The sequence below is a fragment of the Esox lucius genome, chromosome 1, assembly GCF_011004845.1.
Source record: "Esox lucius isolate fEsoLuc1 chromosome 1, fEsoLuc1.pri, whole genome shotgun sequence".
Classification (NCBI taxonomy): domain Eukaryota; kingdom Metazoa; phylum Chordata; class Actinopteri; order Esociformes; family Esocidae; genus Esox; species Esox lucius.
The window spans coordinates 7,997,234-8,010,623 of NC_047569.1; the positions used below are offsets into that span (position 1 = coordinate 7,997,234).

The following is a 13,390-nucleotide window of genomic DNA, read 5'->3' on the forward strand; positions in this document are numbered from 1 at the left end:
CAGTAACAAGGCTGGGTATAAAAATAGCACCCTAGAGAGGATGAATATTTCAGAAGTAAAGACCCCTCTGTGAAAGACTGCTCTGGCAAATAGTGTAACAATTAAAGAATAATGTTTCTCAATGTAAAATTGCAAAGTAGTGCCCGAAAACCAATACTGGAGGGCCGTGATCTTTGGGTCCTCAAGGGGGAACTGCTTTAAAAACAGACACGATTCTGTAGTGGAAATCACTGCTTGGGCCCAGGAACACTTCCAAAAACCACTGTCTGTAAACACAGTTTGTCGATGCATCCACAAACGCAAGTTAAAACTCTACCATGCAAAGAAGAAACCATATATAAACAAGATCCAGAACTGCCCAAGTTCATTTAAGATGGGCCCAAGTTCATTTAAGATGGACTGAGGCGAAGTGCAAAACTGTCCTGTGGTCTGACAAATCAAAATTGGAAATTAATTTTGGGATTGTTGATACCACGTCCTCTGGGTTAAAGAGGGGACCATCTGGCTTGTAACCAACGCACAGTTCAACAGCCAGCATCCGTGACGGTATGGGCATGCATTAGTGTACATGGCATGGGTGACTTGCACATCAGTGAAGGCAGCACTGATGCTGAACAATATATACAGGATTGGGAGCAACATATGCTGCCATCCAGATAACATATTTTTAAGGGAAGGCCTTGCTTATATCAGCAAAACAATGCCAAACCACATTCTGCACGTATTACAACAGCATGGCTCTGTAGTAAGAGTCCGGGTGCTAAACTGGCCTGCCTGCAGTCTGTTGGGCAGTTGAAATTCAATAACAAACAAGAATGGGAAAACATTTCACTTTAAAAACTACAGCAATTGGTCTCCTCAGTTCACTAACGCTTATTAAGTGTAATAAAAAGTAGAGGTGATAAAGTAGTAAACATGCCCCTGTCCCAACTGTTTTGAAATGTGTTGCTGGCATCAAATTCAAAATTGGCATATACAGTTAGGTCCGGAAATATTTGGACACTGACACCATTTTCATAATTCTGACTCTGTATGCCACCACAATGGATTTGAAATGAAACAACCGAGATGCAGCTGAAGTGCAGACCTTCAGCTTTAATTCAAGGGGTTTGTCACAACAGGTGGTGTAGTGCAGTGTTGCTTTAACAAGGAACCAGGTGCAGGCAGGGGTAGTTGGTGTGGATACTTTAATTTCACAAGAAACAAACAAAACACCGAGCACAAAAACACACAAAGCAAAGGGCTGACTAAAGCATTAAAAAACAACAATAAGAAGAAATGGTACAAGTACTTACAATAACAGCAACACACGACATCCAAACATGACAAGAACAATGAGCCACAATGTGGGGAGCAGAGGGGAAACATACATACACATACAAATTAGCTAGATTGGGACCTGGTGTGGAAGATTGTAAACATTTGACAGTCCGGGATGTGTTCGTGAGATATGGGAACTGAGAAACTTTGGCACGGTGGCGCTGCTGCTCACCGCACCATGACAGGGTTGCACAAAAATATTGTATGAAATGTTTAGGAATTGCAACCAATTTCTTACACAGTCCCCTTATTTCAGGGGCTCAAATATAATTGGACAAAAAAATAACACAATCATAAAGAAAATGTAAATACCAATTTAAATACTTTATCGAGAATCCTTTCCAGGCAATGACAGCTTGAAGTCTGGAACGCATGGACATCACCAAAGGCTGGGTTTCCTCCTTTGTGATGCTTTGTCAGGTCTTTACTGCAGGTCTTTACTGCATCAGTTGGTGTTTGTTCATGGGTCTTTCTGCCTTTAGTTTTGTCTTCAGCAAGTGAAATGCATGCCCGATCGGGTTGAGATCAGGTGATTGACTCCGCCATTGCAGAATATTACAATTCTTTGCATTAAAAAACTCCTGGGTTGCTTTCACAGTATGTTTTGGGTCATTGTCCATCTGTAAAGTGAAGCGTTATCCAATCATCTTCACTGAGTCTGAGCAGACAATATATCCCTGTACACTTCCGAATTCATCCGGCTGCTTCTACCTTCTGTCACATCATCAATAAACACCAGTGACCCAGTGCCATTGGAAGCTATGCATGCCCATGCCATCACACTGCCTCCACTGTATTTTACAGATAATGTGATATGCTTTGGATCATGACCTGTTCCAAGCCTTCGCCATAATTTTTTTCTGGTAGAGGTTGATCTTAGTTTCATCTGTCCAAAGAATGCTATTCCACAACTGGGCTGGCTTTTTAGAGGTTTTTTGGCAAAATCTGACCTTTCAATTCTTGAGGCTTATGAATGGTTTGCACCTTGTGGTGAACCCACTGTATTTGCTCTCGTGAAGTCTTCTCTTCATGGTAGACTTGGATAATGATATGCCTACCTCCTGGTGAGTGTTCTTCACTTGGCTAGATGTTGTGAAGGGGTTTTTCTTTACCATGGAAAGATTGCTACGATCTTCACTGTTGTCTTCCATGGACGTTCAGGCCTTTTTATGTTGCAGAGCTCACCAGTGCATTCTTTTTTTCCTCAGATTGTACCAAACTGTTGATTTGGCCACTCCTAATGTTCTTGCTATCTCTCTGATGGATCTTTTTTAAGCCTAAGGATGGCCTGTTTCATTTGCATTGAGAGCTCCTTTGACCCCATGTTGTGGGTTCAAAGCAACAGCTTTTGAATGCCACACCCGGAATCAACTCCATACCTTTTACTCACTTAATTGATGAAGAAATAACAAAAGAATTGCCCAGACCTATCCATGAAACAGCTTTTGAGTCAATTGTCCATTTACTTTTGGTCCTTTGAAAAAGAGGCTACATATTAAAGAGTTGTAATTCCTAAACCCTTCTTCCAATTTGGATGTAAATACCCTCAAATTAAAGCTGAGAGACCACATTGTAAGCCCATGTTCATTATTTAACTGTAACTTTAATATATTTTGGTAAACAGCCGAAATAACAAAACTTTTGTCAGTGTCCAATTATTTCAGAACCTAAGTATTTTTCCAAAAACTTTATTTTCCCAGTTTGAACATTTGATATGTTTTCTTTGTAGTATTTTCAATTAAATAAACAGATAACCTGAATGCAATGATGTGCAAATAATGTATTCTTTGCATTTTATGCAGCGTCCCAACTTGTTTGGAAACAGGATTGTAATTACATAGTCAGGCATTGCATAGTCAGTGTCACTTAACAGCATATAACATTACCAAATATCAAATATTATACAGCAAGACTGACCAATCCTATTATCTCAAGTAATCATATACCATAATGACAAACAATATTTGCATTTAGTTCTTTAATCATTAAATTATTTTGTATTGCAATTGCCTCCACATCTGCCTATAAGTACATACTTCAATACTAGAGAGATCTATTGCAGTGAAAAACTAAGAAAAAAAAAAAACAGCTGTAGTACTATACTCTAACTAACAAACAAACCTTTAAAAACCTTTAAAAAACAGCAATATTAAATCTTTAATCATTTTTATTTGTATTTTATTTTTATGATTTACCTCTGAATGGTTATGAAACGCTGGATTATATCATCTCTGAATAGTTATGAAACAATGGATTATATCAGAGGTGAATAATAACTAAATCTGTTTTGAAATTATTCTGAAAAATCGTGATTAGAAACAGGGCATGTATTTAGATGTTCATTTACTATAAACTATAGCTGACAAAAGAAAGATGTCTATCTGCTTATATATTGGAACGACCACTGTTAAACTACTATTATCCCCTCCCATACAATATAAATACAATGTGGGCAAAATAATGTTTAGTAACGGAATGACAGTGTCCTCTGTTGAATCCCAAACAAGCCCCTATGCCCAAGGCACTTTATTTGAGTGCCCTCCGTTGTAATTTGTTGTTAATGTAGCTCTGAGCTCTGAGCTACGTGTTCATTCGGATTAAACAATCGTTTGCCTGGAAATAAAGGAGGATGAGTTGGGATCGAACTTTGGTTGTCCAACAGGCAAGAAATTCAAGCAAGACATAACTTAGATAACAGCAACCCCGGTGAGTGGTTATATGCGAAGGGTAATAATGATGTAGTCGCAATAGTAAGCTGGGCGAGTGGCTGAATCGCACAGCTCAGCCGTCCGCTACACAAATCGCTTGTTGAAGCTACATATTGATTTTAAATGAATGGGCGTTGAGCGAGTGGTTTTGGTAGGTGTACCATTCCCTTTAGCAAGGACAGCTGGTGCTGCCATCTTTGCGTCCCTTGCTGCTACTTGGTACTTAAGAAAAGGAACAATATGTAAAACTACGTAGGTTACACTGAGGGAGTAATGCGTTATTCATGTGAAAAATTTACTAGTTAGGGATTACTTAAAATAAAGAACTAACGCGTTATGTTACTCACTACTTCAAAAAGTAGTCAGACTACTGCAACACATTACTCCCAACATTGCTTCCAGTGCATCAAAACAAATCCTGAATCCATATTTTATTCAGATCATATCAAAGAACCTTGAGATGCCATGGTTCTACAATTGTTTCAGTCTTTTATTTCCGCTTTGGTTCTCTGCCTTGGTCTCTCTTGTAAATTGTAGAATCTTGTCATTACTATTTAATGCACATTCTTTGTCTTTGACAACCGAATGACAACTAAAGTGACTAAGACTAAACATAATTTTTACAAGGGAGGCCTGAGTCTCCATGCATGCTCCTCCAGTTCATACTGGGGCTAGTATACAGTATAGCCACTCCAAATTCAGTCCCGGTGCCCATTAGATTGAAACGGTGAGGAGACAAAAATCTATACACTATAATGTAAACTGTGTAGGAGCAACAGAAAACTGTCTTCAATGTAAAATTGTATACACCCAATTTCTTCACTTTCTTCACTTCACAACTGCGAGATGCAAACCAAAAAGATGCTGGAGGAGTGCAAGACAACATCTGCCAAGCATGGTGGAGGCAATGTGATGGTCTGGGGTGCTTTGGTAGGAAATGTGTACATGGTAAAAGGGATCCTGACAAAGAAAGGATATCACTCCATTTTGCAATGTACTGTGGAAATATACTGTGCTGCCAAGCCATTCCCTGTGAGTGGCACTTGATTGGAGCCAATTTCCTCCTACAACAGGACAATGACCCAAAGCACAGCTCCAAACGATGCAAGGACTATTTCAGGGAAGAAGCAGTCAGCTGGTATTCTGTCTATAATGGAGTGGCCAGCACAGTCACCAGATCTCAACCTTATTGAGCTGTTGTGGGAGTAGCTTGACCGTATGACTGTGAGAAGTGCACATCAAGCCAATCCAACTTGAGGGATGTCCTTTAGGAAGCATGGGATGAAATCTATTCAGATTACCTCAACAAATTGACAACAACAATGCCAGAGGTCTATAAGGCTGTAAATGCTGCAAATGGAAGATTCTTTGATGAAAGCAAAGTTTGAAGGAAACAATCATTTTAATTAGATATCATTATTTTTAACCTTTTTTTAACATCATTTTGCTATATTTCCTATTCAAACTTATTTCATGTATGCTTTCATGGAAAACAAGGACATTTCTAAGTGAACCTAAACTTTTGAACGGTTGTGTGTGTGTGTGCGTGTGTATGTATGTATATATACACACATACACACGCACATAGCAACATACATATAAATATACACACATATACATTTACACATATATACCACATATATACACTGCCTAAATGCATTGAAGCAACTGCCATGTGATTGGATGATTAGATAATTGCATAAATGAGAAATTGAACAGGTGTTCCTAATAATCCTTTAGGTGAGTGTATATGTCAAGACAATCTTCTGAACTCCAAACGGAATGTCAGAATGGGAAAGAAAGGTGATTTAAGCAATTTTGAGCGTGGCATGGTTGTTGGTGCCAGACGGGCCGGTCTGAGTATTTCACAATCTGCTCAGTTACTGGGATTTTCACACACAAGCATTTCTAGGGTTTACAAAGAATGGTGTGAAAAGGGAAAAACATCCAGTATGCGGTAGTCCTGTGGGCGAAAATGCCTTGTTGATGCTAGAAGTCCGAGGAGAATGGGCCGACTGATTCAAGCTGATAGAAGAGCAACTTTGACTGAAATAACCACTCGTTACAACCGAGGTATGCAGCAAAGCATTTATGAAGCCACAACACTTACAACCTTGAGGTGGATGGGCAACAACAGCAGAAGACCCCACCGGGTACCACTCATACCCACTACAAATAGGAAAAAGAGGCTACAATTTCCACAAGCTCACCAAAATTGGACAGTTGAAGACTGGAAGAATGTTGCCTGGTCTGATGAGTCTCAATTTCTGTTGAGACATTCAGATGGTAGAGTCAGAATTTGGCGTAAACAGAATGAGAACATGGATCCATCATGCCTTGTTACCACTGTGCAGGCTGGTGGTGGTGGTGTAATGGTGTGGGGGATGTTTTCTTGGCACACTTTAGGCCCCTTAGTAACAATTGGGCATTGTTTAAATGCCACGGCCTACCTGAGCATTGTTTCTGACCATGTCCATCCCTTTATGAGCACCATGTACCCATCCTCTGATGGCTACTTCCAGCAGGATAATGCACCATGTCACAAAGCTTGAATCATTTCAAATTGGTTTCTTGAACATGACAATGAGTTCACTGTACGGAAATGGCCCCCACAGTCACCAGATCTCAACCAAATTGAGCATCTTTGGGATGTGGTGGAACGGGAGCTTTGTGCATCCCACAAATCTCCATCAACTGCAAGATGCTATCCTATCAATATGGGCCAACATTTCTAAAGAATGCTTTCAGCACCTTGTTGAATCAATGCCACGTAGAATTAAGGCTGTTCTGAAGGCGAAAGGGGGTCAAACACAGTATTAGCATGGTGTTTCTAATAATCCTTTAGGTGAGTGTATATACATATACATATACACATGCACATACACATATATACACATAAATTCCAAAAAAGTTGGGACACTGTACAAATTGTGATTAAAAAAGGAATGGAATAATTTACAAATCTCATAAACTTATATTTAATTCACAATAGAATATAGATAACATATTGAATGTTGAAAGTGAGACATTTTGTAATGTCATGCCAAATATTGGCTCATTTTGGATTTCATGAGAGCTACACATTCCAAAAAGGTTGGGACAGGTAGCAATAAGAGGCTGGAAAAGTTAAATGTACAGATAAGAAACAGCTGGAGGACCAATTTGCAACTTATTATGTCAATTGGCAACATGATTGGGTATAAAAAGAGCCTCTCAGAGTGGCAGTGTCTCTCAGAAGTCAAGATGGGCAGAGGATCACCAATTCCCCCAATGCTGCGGCATTGTTATCAGCGCTCAGTTCAGAGGCCTGCATCTCTGATGGTATGGGGTTGCATGAGTGCGTGTGGCATGGGCAGCCTACACATCTGGAGAGGCACCTTCAATGCTGACAGTTATATCCAAGTTCTAGAACAACATATGCTCCCATCCAGACCTCGTCTCTTTCAGGGACGACCTTGCATTTTCCAACATGACAATGCCAGAGCACATACTGCATCAATTACAATGTCATGGCTGCATAGAAGAAGGAGCCGGGTACTGAAATGGCCAGCCTGCAGTCCAGATCTTTCACCCATGGAAAACATTTGGTGCATCATAAAGAGGAAGGTGCGACAAAGAAGACCTAAGACAGTTGAGCAACTAAAAGCCTGTATTAGACAAGAATGGGACAACATTCCTATTCATAAACTTGAGCAACTTGTCTCCTCAGTCCCCAGACGTTTGCAGTCTGTTATAAAAAGAAGAGGGGATGCCACACAGTGGTAAACATGGCCTGGTCCCAACTTTTTAGAGATGTGTTGATGCCATGAAATTTAAAACCAACGTATTTTTCCCTTAAAGTGATACATTTTCTCAGTTTAAACATTTGATATGTCATCTATGTAGTATTCTGAATAAAATATTGAAATTTGAAACTTCCACATCATTGCATTCTGCTTTTATTCACAATTGTAGTGTCCCAACTTTTTTGTAATCGGGTTTGTATATGTTGCTAAGTATTTAAGTGGAAATTTCAAGTTAACACAGATTAAAGACATTGCCCTAATGAGGACACAAACACTTTAACTTTAGCCTCCATCAATGAACCACTGAAGTTGCTGTCATATTAACTAGATGAAAAACTGTTTTTGTCCAAAATGGAAAGCACTATGTGTGGTGCAAACCTTACAATGCCCATTCAAATTACAAGAAGAATGGATTTAGAAACAAATAAAGGGAAATACTGCAAGTAAAATACTGCAAACTGGCTTAGTCCACTAAAAACTGAAGCTAGGAAAGATATTCACCTTTTAGCAGGACAATAATCCAAAGAACAATGCCAAAGCATCATTGGAGGGGCTAAAGAACACAAAGGTTTATGTCCTACACTGGCCCAGTCAAAGTCCAGATCTTAATCTCATTGAGAATCTATAGCACTACTTGAAAATTTCTGTTCACAAGAGTTATCCAACCAACAAGCAACCTGAAGCAAATCTTGAAATCACCCAAACAATGTGCAGAGCTGATACAGTGCCTTCAGAAAGGATTCAGACCCCTTCACTTACTCCACATTTGGTTATGTTATAGGCTTAATTATAATCAAATTATAACTGATTAATTGTATTTTTTTTCTCCATCATTCTGCAGACAATACCCTTTTATTACAAAGTGAAGACACATATTAAGATCCAAATTATGGTAGGTAAAAAATCTCATGTATTCGGACCCTTTATTCAGAACTTTGTGGGAGCATATTTGGCAGCGATCCCAGCTGCAATTCTTCTTGGGTATGTGTCTCCCAGATTTGCACACATGGATTTGGGCAGTTTCTCAAATGTCTTTGTAGATCCTCTCAAGCTTTATCAGATTGGATGGGGAACATCTATATACTGTGATCTTCAAGTCTATTAACAGCTGTTCAATGGGGTTCAGGTTTGGGCTTTTTCTTTACCAAGAACATTCACAGATTTTCTTGGTTGTGTACTTCGCGTTTTTGTGTACTCCATGCTAAACGATTAATCCTCTGCCCAATTTGAGGTCCTGTGTGCTCTGGATCAAATGTTCTTCAAGGATCTCACTGTGTTTTACTCTGTTCATCCTTCCCTTAATCCTGACCAGTCTCCCAGTCCATGCCGCAGAGAAGCATCCCTATTGCATGATTCTCCCACCCCCACGCTTCGTTGTAGGGATTGTTTTTTGCCAGATGCAGAGCTTTGCATTCAGGTCTAATAGTTTGGTTTTGGAATAATTTCCCTCATGTTCTGAGAGTCATACAGGTGCCATTTAATAAAGTAGTGACAACAGTCTAGTCTGATGGATGGAGTATTGCAGAGATAGTTGAGAAACTCTGAAGTGCTGTTAGTGTGACCACTGTAGTCCAGATCACCTCCTTGACCAAGGCCCTTCTTGCCTGGTTTCTTAGTTTGGCCAGATGGCCAGCTCTACGAAGAATCTTGGTGGTTCCAAACTTCTTTGATTTCAGAATGATGGAGACCACTGAACTACTGGAAAATGCCAATGTTTTATCAATTTTACTTAACCTTTCCGAGATCTACAGTGAATATAAAAAGTCCACACAACCCTTTTAAAATGCCAGTTGCAGTATTTAACCCCCACACATTAATATTTGATAGAGCAACCATTACCTTTTTTGTTATGTATGTACAGTGCGTTCAAAAATTACTCAGACCCCTTTCACTTTCTCCACATTCTGTTGTGTTATTAACTTGATTTATAAAATATTCAATATGTATTTTTGCTAACAATTTACCATATAATGACAATGTGAAAACACATTTATATAAATGTGTGTCAATTTATTGAAAATGAAAAACTGAAATATCTCATGCACATAAGTATTCAGACCCAGTGCCATGACACTCTGAATTGACCTCAGATGCATCCTGTGTTCTTTGGTCATCCGTGAAATGACTGTTGAACTTCATTGGAGTCCACCTGTGGCAAATTTTATTGATCAGACATAATTTAGCACAACTCACACCTGTCTATATACAGCCCCACACTTCACAGTTTATATCAAAGCAAAAACCAAGCCTGTAAGTCCAAGCAACTCTCCTTAGACCTCTGCAATGGACTTGTGTATAGACCTACAGTGGATATAAAAAGTCTACACACCCCTGTTAAAATGCCAGGTTCTTGTGATGTAAAAGAATGAGACAAAGATAATTCATGTCAGAACCTTTTCCACCTTTAATGTGACCTATAACATGAACAATTCAATTGAAAAACAAACTGAAATCTTTGAGGGGGGAAAATAAAAAACTCACAATAACCTGGCTGCATAAGTGTGCACACCCTCTTATAACTGGGGATGTGGCCGTGTTCAGAATTAACCAATCACACTCAAACTCATGTTAAATAGAAGTCATAAAAAGAAGACAAACCTGCCATCATTTCAAGTGACTCTGATTAATCACTTATAAAGTTCAGCTGTTCTAGTAGGATATTCCTGACATTTGCATCTCAGTGCAAAAGCCATGGTCCGCAGAGAGCTTCCAAAGCATCAGAGGGATCTCATTGTTGAAAGATATCAGTCAGGAGAAGGGTACAAAATAATTTCCAAAGCATTAGATATACCATGGAACACAGTGAACACAGTCATCATCAAGTGGAGAAAATATGGCACAACAGAGACATTACCAAGAACTGGACGTCCCTCAAAAATGTATGAACAGACGAGAAGAAAACTGGTCAGGGAGGCTTCCAAGAGGCCTACAGCAACATTAAAAGAACTGCAGGAATTTCCGGCAAATACTGGCTGTGTGCTACATGTGACAACAATCTCCTGTATTCTTCATATGAATGGGCTATGGGGTAGGGTGGCAAGACGGAAGCCTTTTCTTACAAAGAAGAACATCCAAACCTGGCTGAAACTTGCAAAAACAAACATCAAGTCCCCCAATAGCACGTGGGAAAATGTGTTATGATCTGATGAAACCAAGGTTGAACTTTTTGGCAATAATTCCAAAAGCTATGTTTGGCGCAAAAACAACACTGCACATCACCCAAAGAACACCATACCCACAGGGAAGCATGGTGGTGGCAGCATCATGCTTTGGGGCAGTTTTTCTTCAGTTGGAACCGGGGCCTTATTCAGGGTGGAGGGAATTAAGAACAGTTCTAAATACCAGGCAATTTTGGCACAAAACCTTCAGGCAGAAAGCTGAAGATGAAGAGGAAGTTCACATTTCAGCACAACAAAGACCAAATCACACATCCAAATCCACTAAAGCATGGCTTCACCAAAGAAGATTAACGTTTTGTAATGGCCCAGCCAGAGTCCAGACCTGAATCCAATTGAACATCTGTGGGGTGATCTGAAGAGGGCTGTGCACAGGAGATGTCCTCGCAATATGACAGATTTGGAGCGCTTTTGCAAAGAAGAGTGGGCAAATATTGCCACGTCAAGATCTGCCATCCTAATAGAGTCCTACCCAAAAAGACGGAGTGCTGTAAAAAAATCAAAAGGTGCTTCAACAAAGTATTAGTTTAAGGGTGTGCACACTTATACAGCCAGGTTATTGTGAGTTTTTTATTTTCCCCCCTCAAAGATTTCAGTTTGTTTTTCAATTGAATTGTTCATGTTATAGATCACATTAAAGGTGGAAAAAGTTCTGACATGAATTATCTTTGTCTCATTCTTTTACATCACAAGAACCTGGCATTTTAACAGGGGTGTGTAGACTTTTTATATCCACTGTAAGTCTAAACACGAGTCCATTGCAGAGGTCTAAGTTGAGTTGCTTGGACTTACAGGCTTGGTTTTTGCTTTGATATAAACTGTGAAGTGTGGGGCTGTATATAGACAGGTGTGAGTCATGCTAAATTATGTCTGATCAATAAAATCTGCCACAGGTGGACTCCAATCAAGTTCAACAGTCATTTCACGGATGACCAAAGAACACAGGATGCATCTGAGGTCAATTCAGAGTGTCATAGCACTGGGTCTGAATACTTATGTGCATGAGAGATTTAAGTTTTTCATTTTCAATAAATTGACACACATTTATATAAATGTGTTTTCACATTGTCATTATATGGTAAATTGATAGCAAAAATACATATTGAATATTTTATAAATCAAGTTAATAACACAACAAAATGTGGAGAAAGTGAAAGGGGTCTGAGTAATTTTTGAACGCACTGTACATACATAACAAAAAAGGTAATGGTTGCTCTATCAAATATTAATGTGTGGGGGTTAAATACTGCAACCATTTGTTTTCCTCAGAGGTATTTCTGAACATAAAACCAAAATCACCTAACAATAATTAATTTTGATCAATAATTCAATATACCATTTGTAATTCAGTAATTATGAGAATTGGTCAGGGTTTTTTATACTTTAGCAAGACACATACACACCCCACCCATGTTGCGCAAGGCTGATTTGTTAAGCATGAAATTATTGAAATGTGCTTAACATACACACAGCAGTCAAACTCACAGCAGGCGCATCATCACAGATTACCGCAGGATTAATAGGATTGATAACCAAACATAGCTGGTTATGTGTGTTCGTTTGTTTCTAGCCGAAAAGCAAATTCAGGATATTGAGGAATGGAAAAGGTTCTATTGGGTTTGGTGGAATTGGTATATTGAATATTGCTGTTTTTAAACATTTTTAAATGATATGTTCTCCTCAGTCATTTGCTTAATGACAACGAATGTTCCAAGTTTATTCTAAATAAAAGCAGCGGTTTAAGCTGTTTCGGTTAAAAATTCAGTCCGTGCAGCGCACGCCCCACGCGTCTATGTGTGAGAGCCATCAGCAAGTGGTGTGTGTATTGCGCAAGGTGGGAATTAAATTCGCTTATATTACAACATTTCCCAGGGAAAATGAACTGTTGCTCAATAAACGTTATCAATTTAAAGTGCATAAAGCAGACAACAATATTGTCATTGTACCTGTGTCCTCAGCGAAAAAAAATCTCCACATGGGCTATCGTTGATGCTATTTTTGTATGTGGGGAACACATTTCATAGGCCTCCTAAACTGCTATAATCAAGTCAGAAATTGTAATCAAAACTTATAAATGTCTGCAAGTAAATTATATATGCATATATGATATACACACAGTGCATTGAACATATTTCTGTGAATTGAAAATAATTGTAAATGTGCCTTACCGAACAGTATCAGGTACAGTGTAGGGATGCTGCACTATCTCGTGTGTTGCCTCGTCGGTTATCGTCACCACCACTGCTGGTCCCTCGCGGAGCTAAATATTTCGCTCTTGTCCCGCCCTCTCCACTCGTCGATTGGTCATTTACTCCTCTTAGTGAATAAAATGCGTGCGTTATTATTTTCAACGCGCGTTGAATCGGTCAAAATGTATGTACACCCACAATTTAATTGATAT

General features: G+C 39.2%; 1 protein-coding gene across 1 annotated transcript in view; it reads right to left on the minus strand.

Moving 5' to 3' along the window:
* The window catches only part of serpini1 (serpin peptidase inhibitor, clade I (neuroserpin), member 1), a 51,915-nt gene extending 38,644 nt beyond the window's left edge, over window positions 1-13,271 (minus strand). The window contains exon 1 of the mRNA XM_013131366.4: window positions 13,158-13,271. The gene's annotated coding sequence lies outside the window, so the exon portion shown is untranslated. The remainder of the gene's footprint in view (window positions 1-13,157) is intronic.
* Window positions 13,272-13,390: the final 119 nt, after the last annotated feature.